Source organism: Lycorma delicatula, chromosome 12 (genome assembly GCF_047948215.1).
Source record: "Lycorma delicatula isolate Av1 chromosome 12, ASM4794821v1, whole genome shotgun sequence".
In the NCBI taxonomy this organism is placed as follows: domain Eukaryota; kingdom Metazoa; phylum Arthropoda; class Insecta; order Hemiptera; family Fulgoridae; genus Lycorma; species Lycorma delicatula.
In genome coordinates, this window is record NC_134466.1 from 556714 (window position 1) to 566583 (window position 9870).

The 9870-nt window shown below is 29.3% G+C and overlaps 1 protein-coding gene across 1 annotated transcript in view; it reads right to left on the reverse strand.

Annotated features, from left to right (window-relative positions):
- LOC142333221 (uncharacterized) overlaps nucleotides 1–5737 on the reverse strand; it is a 49291-nt gene extending 43554 nt beyond the window's left edge. Inside the window, exon 1 of the mRNA XM_075380207.1 lies at nucleotides 5460–5737. The gene's annotated coding sequence lies outside the window, so the exon portion shown is untranslated. The remainder of the gene's footprint in view (nucleotides 1–5459) is intronic.
- Nucleotides 5738–9870: the final 4133 nt, after the last annotated feature.

Below are 9870 nucleotides of genomic sequence, written 5' to 3' on the forward strand. Positions count from 1 at the left end.
TTTTCTAAAAATATGTTATTATTGGTGATGAATCTTGGATATTTGAGTATGACCCAGAAACAAAATGCCATAGCAAGGAGTGGCACACTTCAAACTCATCATGTCCCAAAAAAGCAAAAATGAGCAGATCAAAAATCAAAACCATGCTAATTTGTTTCTTCAATAATAATGGCATTGTCCATAAGGAGTTTTTGCCTACAGGATAGACAGTAGATCAATATGTTTACAAAGAAATTCTTGAAAGACTGCAGAAAAGAGTTGCTTGCATGAAACCAGCCATAAAAAACAATGGGATGCTGCATCATGACAATGCACCTTGTCACACTTCACTCTTAATTAATGAGTTTTTGGCAAAAAAAAAACATTCCTGTAGTTCCTCAACCACCTTATTCGCCTAACTTGTTCCCTGCAACGTTTTCCTATCCCCGACTTTAAAAAGCATCTCAAAAGACAGCATTTTTGAACAGTAGAAAACATTTTTAAAAAATGTAACCGACCATCTGAAGGATATTCTGGTTTTTGAGTTTCCACACCGTTATGAAGAGTGGGAAAACCATTTGAAGTGTTGCATGGCTTCCCAAGAGAACTATTTCAAAGGTGATAGAGTCCATGTATAATTGGATTGTAAATAAAAAGTTTTTCTGAACCGGTCTGTCTCATTACTTTATTTACAAACCTCATATATCTACCTATATGACAGCCAAAATACATCAGAAAAATACTGAAAGACATTTCCTGAAGTGATCCAAAGATAGTGATCAGAAATGTCCTAGACTAAATTACAGTTATATATTTCACAAGGTTTTCTAACAGTGACGAGATCAAATATAGCAAAATAGGATTTTTCTTAGTAAATAATTAGATTTTGTTTATTTATTCTCAACTGATTAATTCCTTTCAACATGAATATTTATATTATGAGTATTATATTTGGATAGGTAATAAGAAATAGTATGCGAATGACTGCAAACACCCTGTTCTTCAACTCTACTATTGCTTGTGTGAAGTGATCTAAAATGACTTTAAAAAAAAGAAGTTTGTAACCATAACAGACTATGTAAAATCCAAATTAATTGGTATCTATAAATCTAAACTATTATATAAGAGAAAGAGGGTTTTTGTTTGTTTGGGATAAACAAAAAAAACGACTTGATCAATCACAACCAAATTTTTAGCAGTGTTTCTTGGCATAAATGAGAAGGTTTTTAGATATTTCATCTCGAAAGACCTCAAAAATAAAATATATATATATATATATATATATATGAGGAGATTTGCCGGTTGAAGCACAACTTTTTAATGAATTGAATTAATGAACTGTGAACTGTGCGTTTCTATCACTGTGTAAGCTGGGTTTGAACTGAATGATTCAAATCAATCTAATTATATTTTTATAAAAATAATAGAATTAAATTTACATTAAATAAAATAAAATTAAATAAATTAAAATAATTTCTGTTTAACAATAATGGGCTTCCTGTGGGAACTGCGTGTGAGGCTAGAGTGATGAGGTATGCAAACACCTCGTGAGAGGCTAGACCAATCTTCACCATCAACTGGTAACAAATGGAATGCCCCTGGGGCACTGTTTTGGGAGGTGCAATGGGATGCTATTATAATATCTCTCCACACAATTTTATGATTTTCAAAATTGTAACTGGGTATTTGTACCACATTAGTTACCATAGTTATTATTATTCTATCTTTTGTAATTTAGTTTCTTTTTCAGGTTTCTATACAGCCTGAATACTATAATTATTATTTATCGGTATTATTCTCACAACCATGAAGATAACGTACACTGCACGGTTCAGGGGTGGAGCTCTCCATCTGGGTAGATGGGAATGGTGACCAAAGCAAGCTTTGTGGCTATAGGGTAGGCCTCATAGCCCCAGGAGCCCCTGAGTTGGCTCCAGGATTTGTCTGGGCTGACCTGAGGCTCAAGGTTCCAGGTTCTGGCTAAACGGATAATTACTTTATACTTTACATACTCATATAATTAAATATAAACTGTTTTTTCTTTTAATATGGACTTATTTTAAATTCTCTGGTTTTCTTTTTCAGTTGGATCGACTTACTTTTTCCTCGAATTATAACTTCAAAAATCTTTTTACTATTCAGATATTATCTATTAAAGATTATGTTTATTAACAGAAATAATGGAAGAAGTAAAAGTAATATCGCTTATCAGTATTTTTCACGCCTGATTTAGTTAAAATGAATGAGTGTCAACTGCAGACCACAGTTATTTCAGCTGGAACTTGTCATTCGTACATTTTAAAAATCTATTTACTAAAAAATGTCTCTAGAATAAACAAAACAACCTAGGAAAATACTCGGAATTTCCTAGGTAACATCCTAGGAAAATGTACTGCAAAATTATGCAGTCTGACAATTTTGTGCTCATTTTCTCTTCCTTCACTATTGTGAATTTAAAATAATTAATTATTATTTTTATTTTTAGTAAAACAAGTGCAAAATCTTAAGACTACATAATTTTACGATCCACTTAAACAATTTTACCTGTTACAGATGAAATTGTTTAAGTGAATCTAAACAAATAAAAGTGAAAATGTTTGGCGATTAATCTGAACAAATAAATTTCAATTCTGTTCATAATAAGAGGCTTAATTTTAATTTAATACAACATAATTCAATAAAACAAATATCTATGGGGCTATTAATGATAAGAAACTAAAGGCTGCCGTTTTGGATTTTCAAAGTTAATTATTTAGTAGAAGATGTTATTGAGTACACATACACCAAATTTTATTAAATTATTACAATCATTCTTAAGATATAAATTTTTATTAAAAAAAAAAAATGGTAGAAAGAGGGAAATTAAGTGATTTGGATTGTTTTTCACATGAACTTTTTTTTAAATGTTGATGTCCTGAATCAGTCTAAATTTTTCAGACTCCTCCCACAACACTCTAAATAAAAGAATAATTTTTATACATGAAATAAAAGTAAGACAAATTTATGAAGATGCTAAATATATCAAGTATATACAAAATACAAATTTAGAAGATGGAAATGCAAGTAATTTAAGTACAACTTTTTGTATACCTCAAACAATGATAAACATAATTCAAAGTTTATTAACTAAAGCATTAATTACAACCATTTTGGTTTTATTACTTTTGTAAAAGAAAATCTTACAATTTTGTAGAAAATAAATTGATGGAAAGATATTTAAAAAGGCCAGTAATTTGCTAAAAATGGAAACTGAAGCATAATAAGACATTATCATTATTCACTTTTAATTATAGTGATGATTTTATTTTTGTAATATATATGCACAAATGTTTCATAATTAAGACTTTTAAAATTGTTATTTTATCATATCCTAAAATACTAATAGGAAGATGTTGATGAATTATTTTAAATATAGTTTAATAGAATATAATTAATTAACTGTGGTTTAGTGCAAATATTGTATTTTTCTTGCTCTTGACAACATAAGTGGTACATACTGTTTATTAATCAATATTATATTATAATAAGACTGTTTGCTGTCATATTTTGTTTTTTGTTTTTTTCGTGGTTGTTCTAGGACTAAGTAATATGCATTGTAACACTGGTTGTATAATGGTAATTTGCAATAATATGCTTCTGAAATAGTTAATTTTACTAGCTGATGTAAACAATTAAAATTAAAGAAAATGTAAGACATCCTTAACAAAAATAAAATGAAAAGTTCAATAACATTATTTAAAACGGTTAAAAAAAGTTAGATAATTAATTATATATTGTGACTGACATTTAATTGGCTTAAAATAAATCAGTTTACTTTATTTTTGAAATAGGTTCACAGTTATACATTTAATGCTGTAAAATGATAAACACAATTAGGCTAATAAATATGTGAAATTTTACAGACTAATAATAATTTTATAGATTAAATAAACTGGTTAACTAATAAACAGCTTGTTTGGGATATTAAGTACTGAAAGATAAGATTTGATTCAAAAGATAAAAATAAATAATCTAAATGAATCAAATACAATAAATATGATTTTAAAACATAGCTTTATCAATGTAACTGAAGAAGTTAACCATATTTCTTCATGAAATCAGAAAAAGCTAAGTAAAAATACTTTATAACTAAATGTTTGTGAAAAGGCTCTTAATAGAAGTATTTATTTACTTTTCTTTTATTATTTTATTGAAGGAAATAAATAAAGGCCAAAGAGCAAATGAATTCAGTGTGAATATGAAAAATTCCATAAAAAACAATAAAACACTAATCATCGGTTTGGTTAAGGTTACCAATTTATTATCTTTTTCTTCGTCTTACAAGAAATATAATGAAGATAAGAGATCGTGGAGAAAACTGAATAATGAATTAAGAAGAGCAACACAAAAAACAAAGAAGAAATGGCTTTATGAGACCACTCACATGATGAAAATTAAGAAAAAACAGGATGGTATGAACTAATGTACAAAAAGGTAAAAACAATAACATGGGATAAGTGGAGAAAAGGTACAGACACTAAAGACAACACTCTTAATAAATATATATACACAAAAACAGAACAATGTCCACAATGAATACACATTCAAATCCGACATGCTGTTTGACCACATTCTAAAGAGATGTTTGCTTAATATAAAAAAATTGCCAATAATAAAATAATAAAAATTGCCAATTGAATCCAGGATGAAACAATGGCAGTACCAGTCATTGAACATGACCACAGGAACAATTAAAAATATGTCAAAATTATAAATCTCATCAAATTCTGTTCAAAAGTTTATGTTTTTAAAGAAAAAAGGTTATCACTATTAACTTTGATACATTAACAAGATATATAAAACTAAATAATATTTTCTGCAACTTTAACATTATATTCCTTTTAATTTTTTAATGTATGTTTTATAAAAGTGAAAAAAATGTTAGTAAAATATTTGATACTGAACAACAAAGGTAATTTACCTTTCTAAAATAAATAGCTACTTAATCACCAAATGGAAACACAGGTAAAAGATTTTCTTATTAACAAAAACATAACTTTTACAAAACAAAAAACAGAAGTTCAATAAAATACTCATATTTAAAAGAAATAATAATTTGCAATTATATCATTTAAATAGAAAAAAAATAGTCTTCTAATTTAAAAATCATTAAAAAAAAACAAAAATTAGTCTTCAAAAGAATCAGCAACCCCCTCTTCAACTTTATTGGTACTTAAAAGCACGCATTATTATTTTGTATTTTTATAAAGTAATCTATATATATACATTTTTAACTTAAATTACAAGAATAAAAACATATTTGGCTAGGCTAAAAATGGTAATTTTTAAAGCTTTATAAGTGTGTAAATGTCAAAACGTTTAGTTTTTAAATTTTCACAATTCTGCTAATAAATTAACGTTCACGTAATTAACATTAACTTACGTCCAAAAATAGTGTATTATTTTTCTTAATATAAAGTATTATTATCAGAAGTACTTACATAGTTTATATGTAGAAGTCTTCCTAAACTGTTGATTCATATAGAACATTACTTAAAACAGCGAATACGCTAGAGAATTTTATTAATTTTAACTACGGCTCTCTGTATGTATAATGTAATTTATTGAATATGACAACGTTAATCATTAATAACACTGATACTAGATTAATAACTTATCAAAAACTTGTACGTATTAGATAAGTTAAAATATAAGTTTTATTTTTGGTTATTACACCGATAATGGAAGCAATTAATAAACATATATAAATTTTCTTCAATGTAACAGTACATATTTTGACACAAGCAGTTGCTTTGACAGATCGCAACAAGAACCAACTTGTATGGGACGAAATCAGAATTTGATCACACATCAGCTTCCAATATACGCTTTTAATGTAAAGATTACTTTACTACTACGTCACTAACATTACGTCACTACTACCAACAAAGTTACCGTACTACTTACATGTTTCTTCAACTCTATATCATTGTTTAAAGATATCTTTTTATATTATTAATGTTGAATCATTTAGTTTCAATTTTTGAGTTAATAGTTTTTTACATTCTATACTTTTAAACTACTTTCTATATATTTATTTAAATAGAAATTTTTTAAATTTAATTAATAATCTTTTACAAAAAAATAAGAATTTCTAATTGATAATTAGATTTGCTTTGCTTTAATCCTTATTATTTTCAATCAAAATTGCTCTATCTTAAATAAATTTCAAAGATTTTCTGAAAAAAGAAATTATGACTTCAAAAATGTAATCAGGTATACTTAACTATGTTACTTTCTAAGTTGTTAATTGCCACCTGAATGATTTTAACTAACGTTTAATGATTTTATATTCCAGGTATTCTTTATAAACGTATTTGAAAATATATTAAGTTTCAAATCGTAATTAAATATGCCTCTAAGCACCTCAGTATACCTACGCGGCTGCGCCGGGGCCGGTTTCTGAACTACGTTTACTTCCTTAAGCTTTGAGGCAATATTTTCGAAACCCTTCACGAGAGCTGTGAAAGCTGCTCGGAGGAATTCTAGACGAGGCAATAAGCTCCCCTTGGTAGCTGCACTGGTACTCTTAGGGTTTGCTAAATAGGAAAACAACCCTTCTATTCCGTCAAAACATCATGATGGGCCAACGGGGCAGAGCTGCCAGGGCTGCCCCCGGCTTGTGAAAACTCTTCAACGATTGGGTTCATACCCTCCCGGGTGGTCACCCCTACATCCATTTTCGAACCAACATTATCTGAACCAGTGTTCGAGGAGGGCGAAGGAGAAGGCGAGTCAATATATGTGGCTGCATTGTCTGAAAGTGTGGGAGTTCCTGGATGCAGTTGCTTTGCCAACCGGCATCCGTAGTTTACTTTGCCGCATTGCCGTGGGAAGCTAACCCTGAGTATAGCTGACCACCAGCCAATTATTATGGCTCCAAGCGCTATAAAATGGTGGACTGGTCGCTAAGCTGTTCGAGGTTCAGTTGCCGTGTGTGGCACAGACATTCGGTCTTATGCTTTAGGGCGACCGAATGGAGTGGTAGCGGGAGAAATGCCAAGCAAACTATATATATATACTTTTATTTTACATCAATATATTTTCTATATACTTGTGTGTGTGTATATATATATATATATATATATATAGAAAGCTGAGGAATGTGCAACAATATGGTTAAATTAGAACGTGCCACGATTCTATCGGGTAAAAAGATTTAAGGAAAAAATATTTTTGGAAAATACGTGAGTTAAAAATATTAACATATGCACATAAATGCAATAAAAAATAAACTAAATATGAAGAACTACATATGCTTGCGCAGATATTACTTTCAAAGTATACGGTACTTGTTTTGATGGAAATATTTATTATTTTCGTTAAAATAGGACGAAATTAAAAAAAAAAATTTTTAACAGTAATTCTTCCATAGAAAGCTTAGGATCACTGAAGGGGAACATAGTTCGATATAATGTACTACAAGCTACACACACACACACACACACACACACACACACACACACACACACACACACACACACACACACACACACACACACACACACACACACACACACACATATATATATATACATACATACATACATACACACACAGAGAGAGAGAGAGAGATTTTATTAACTCCCTCTTTGAAACTGTTGAGTGCATTATTACAGCCGAAAACCGACTTTATTCCGTTTGTTATTTACACACAATAAATAAACTATCTGACATAGTAGTTATTAAATCTGTGTCTGTTCAAATATTTCATTTTAACTATTGCAATGTCAAATTTAAAAATATGTACGTTACGACAGATTAATAAATCACAGTGTTGATTCTGTGATTAAAAAAATAAACCGTTTGAAAATAAAAACATGACTCAATATTTTTACATCCTCTTCATTTCATAATTAAAGAGAAAATAAAAATTAGATATTAATATCATATCAATCGAATTAATTAATTATTAAAGACGAACAGATTATGAATATTTGTTTTAGTAATGGGGCGTGAAGACAATAACTGTTAATTGCCGCGCTGTCTGGCCTACGTCTCTTTGTTATGTAATGTTGTGTAACCCTTCCTCACTCCATCCTAGTATAATATTTGTTTTAGTAATGGGGCGTGAAGACGATAACCGTTAATTGCCGCGCTGTCTGGCCTGCGTCTCTTTGTTATGTAATGTTGTGTAACCCTTCCACACTCCATCCTAGTATAAACGTTCAACGTTCAAGGTTAGACAGGCTACCACGTTAATACATCCCAGAATTGAGTTTGCTATTTTATAAAATAATTAAATAAAGTCAACAATATCAGATAAAACGTTCAACTTTTCGCTTTACGTTCGCTTTTTCACCATCTGATTATTTTTATTTATTTATTTTTGAATTTGTTATCTTTATATGCAAATTAAAAATGAGGATATTAAAAAAAAATTCGCTAATTCAAAGAGTGGAACCCAATACATTTAGTTTTTTTAATCTGGTTAAACTGTATATTTGTGAGCTGATGTCTTAAGTTGAGAATCGAACCCGAAACCTTCAACGTTTCAATCGGTTCTTTCCAACATATTAGTCAAACTTGTTTACAGATGATACTTAAATAAATAAAATTGAACTGTGAAGAACAAATCGATTCCGTATCTAATATTCACATGAATATAAGCAATCTGAGACAGAAGCATTACGCAAGTAATTATTTGTAGAGTCAATCCCGGGGCTTTAAGATCATGAATAGTGTTCTTTAAAGACGATACTCGGATAAGCATATTATACTGTGAACTGTCTCCAAGCTGAGAAAAAATCCGGACAAAATCGTTTGAGTAACCTTTTTTTAATAGCCAATATTCAAACAAGCATTAAACATATAAGCTAGTGTCCAAGCAGAGAATAGAACCCAAAACCTTCAGTACATCATTTGTTTTTTATGTTACGAAGGCGACAAAATAGATTATAAAAATGAAAATGACACCCAACAAAATCTAATTACATGTCGCTTAATAGAATCTCTGGATTAAAGTGTTTTATTCATCGATAACCAAGTATTATTTAAAAACAAAGAATTATATTTTAAAAGATCTAAATAAAATTAAATTAGGGTTTACGTGTATACTAAAGTTCATTTATAAGTAGATTCGTGTACGTGTATGCACGCACGTACACACACATACATTTGATTTGAATATTGAATGTTGCTGAACTGTAAAATATGGAAGTCGGTTAGATATGATAACTTTGAACTTTAGAAATAATATTAATCATTACCTCCTTACGTACCATTCATGATTTTTGTAATCTATGTCATAAAAGATGCCCTATTTTTTAAATTCCTGATTAGATATTTAAAAAATAATAGTGATACTAAACAAAAATTATTTATGCGCTTGCAGGTCTGTATTGACATGTACGAAATGAGTTTGATTACATACATAACAGTTTATTAGATATAATTAATTAAGTAAAAATGTCATTATAACGCTGGCTGTTTTAGTAATAGGTGCATTTATAAAAGATATTTTAATATTTTATGTAATTATAAGTTCGTCAAGTCTGATAAATAATAACAATATAGTAAAACTAATTTAATATTAGACAACCTATGCTGGATAGTGAGTAGTTAAAAAAAAAAAAAAAAAAAAAAAAAATGGAATAATTTTTTCATTACTTTAATGTTTAAAAGTACTCGTTAAAAGATGTCTGTTGTTGGCGGTCGCGCCGTAGTGGGGGGAAGACAGGCTACAGGCAAACATAATGCGTGCAAACAGAGAAATAACTAATCAAGCCAGTAACTCTAGTACTGGACTAGCGGGAAATTGTCGGTAGATAGATTGATTACTAATAAGCATTCAGTTAGTGCCTCGAGTTAATATTCACTCTTTTTTAACGTAACCTAATCCAGTTGTTAACG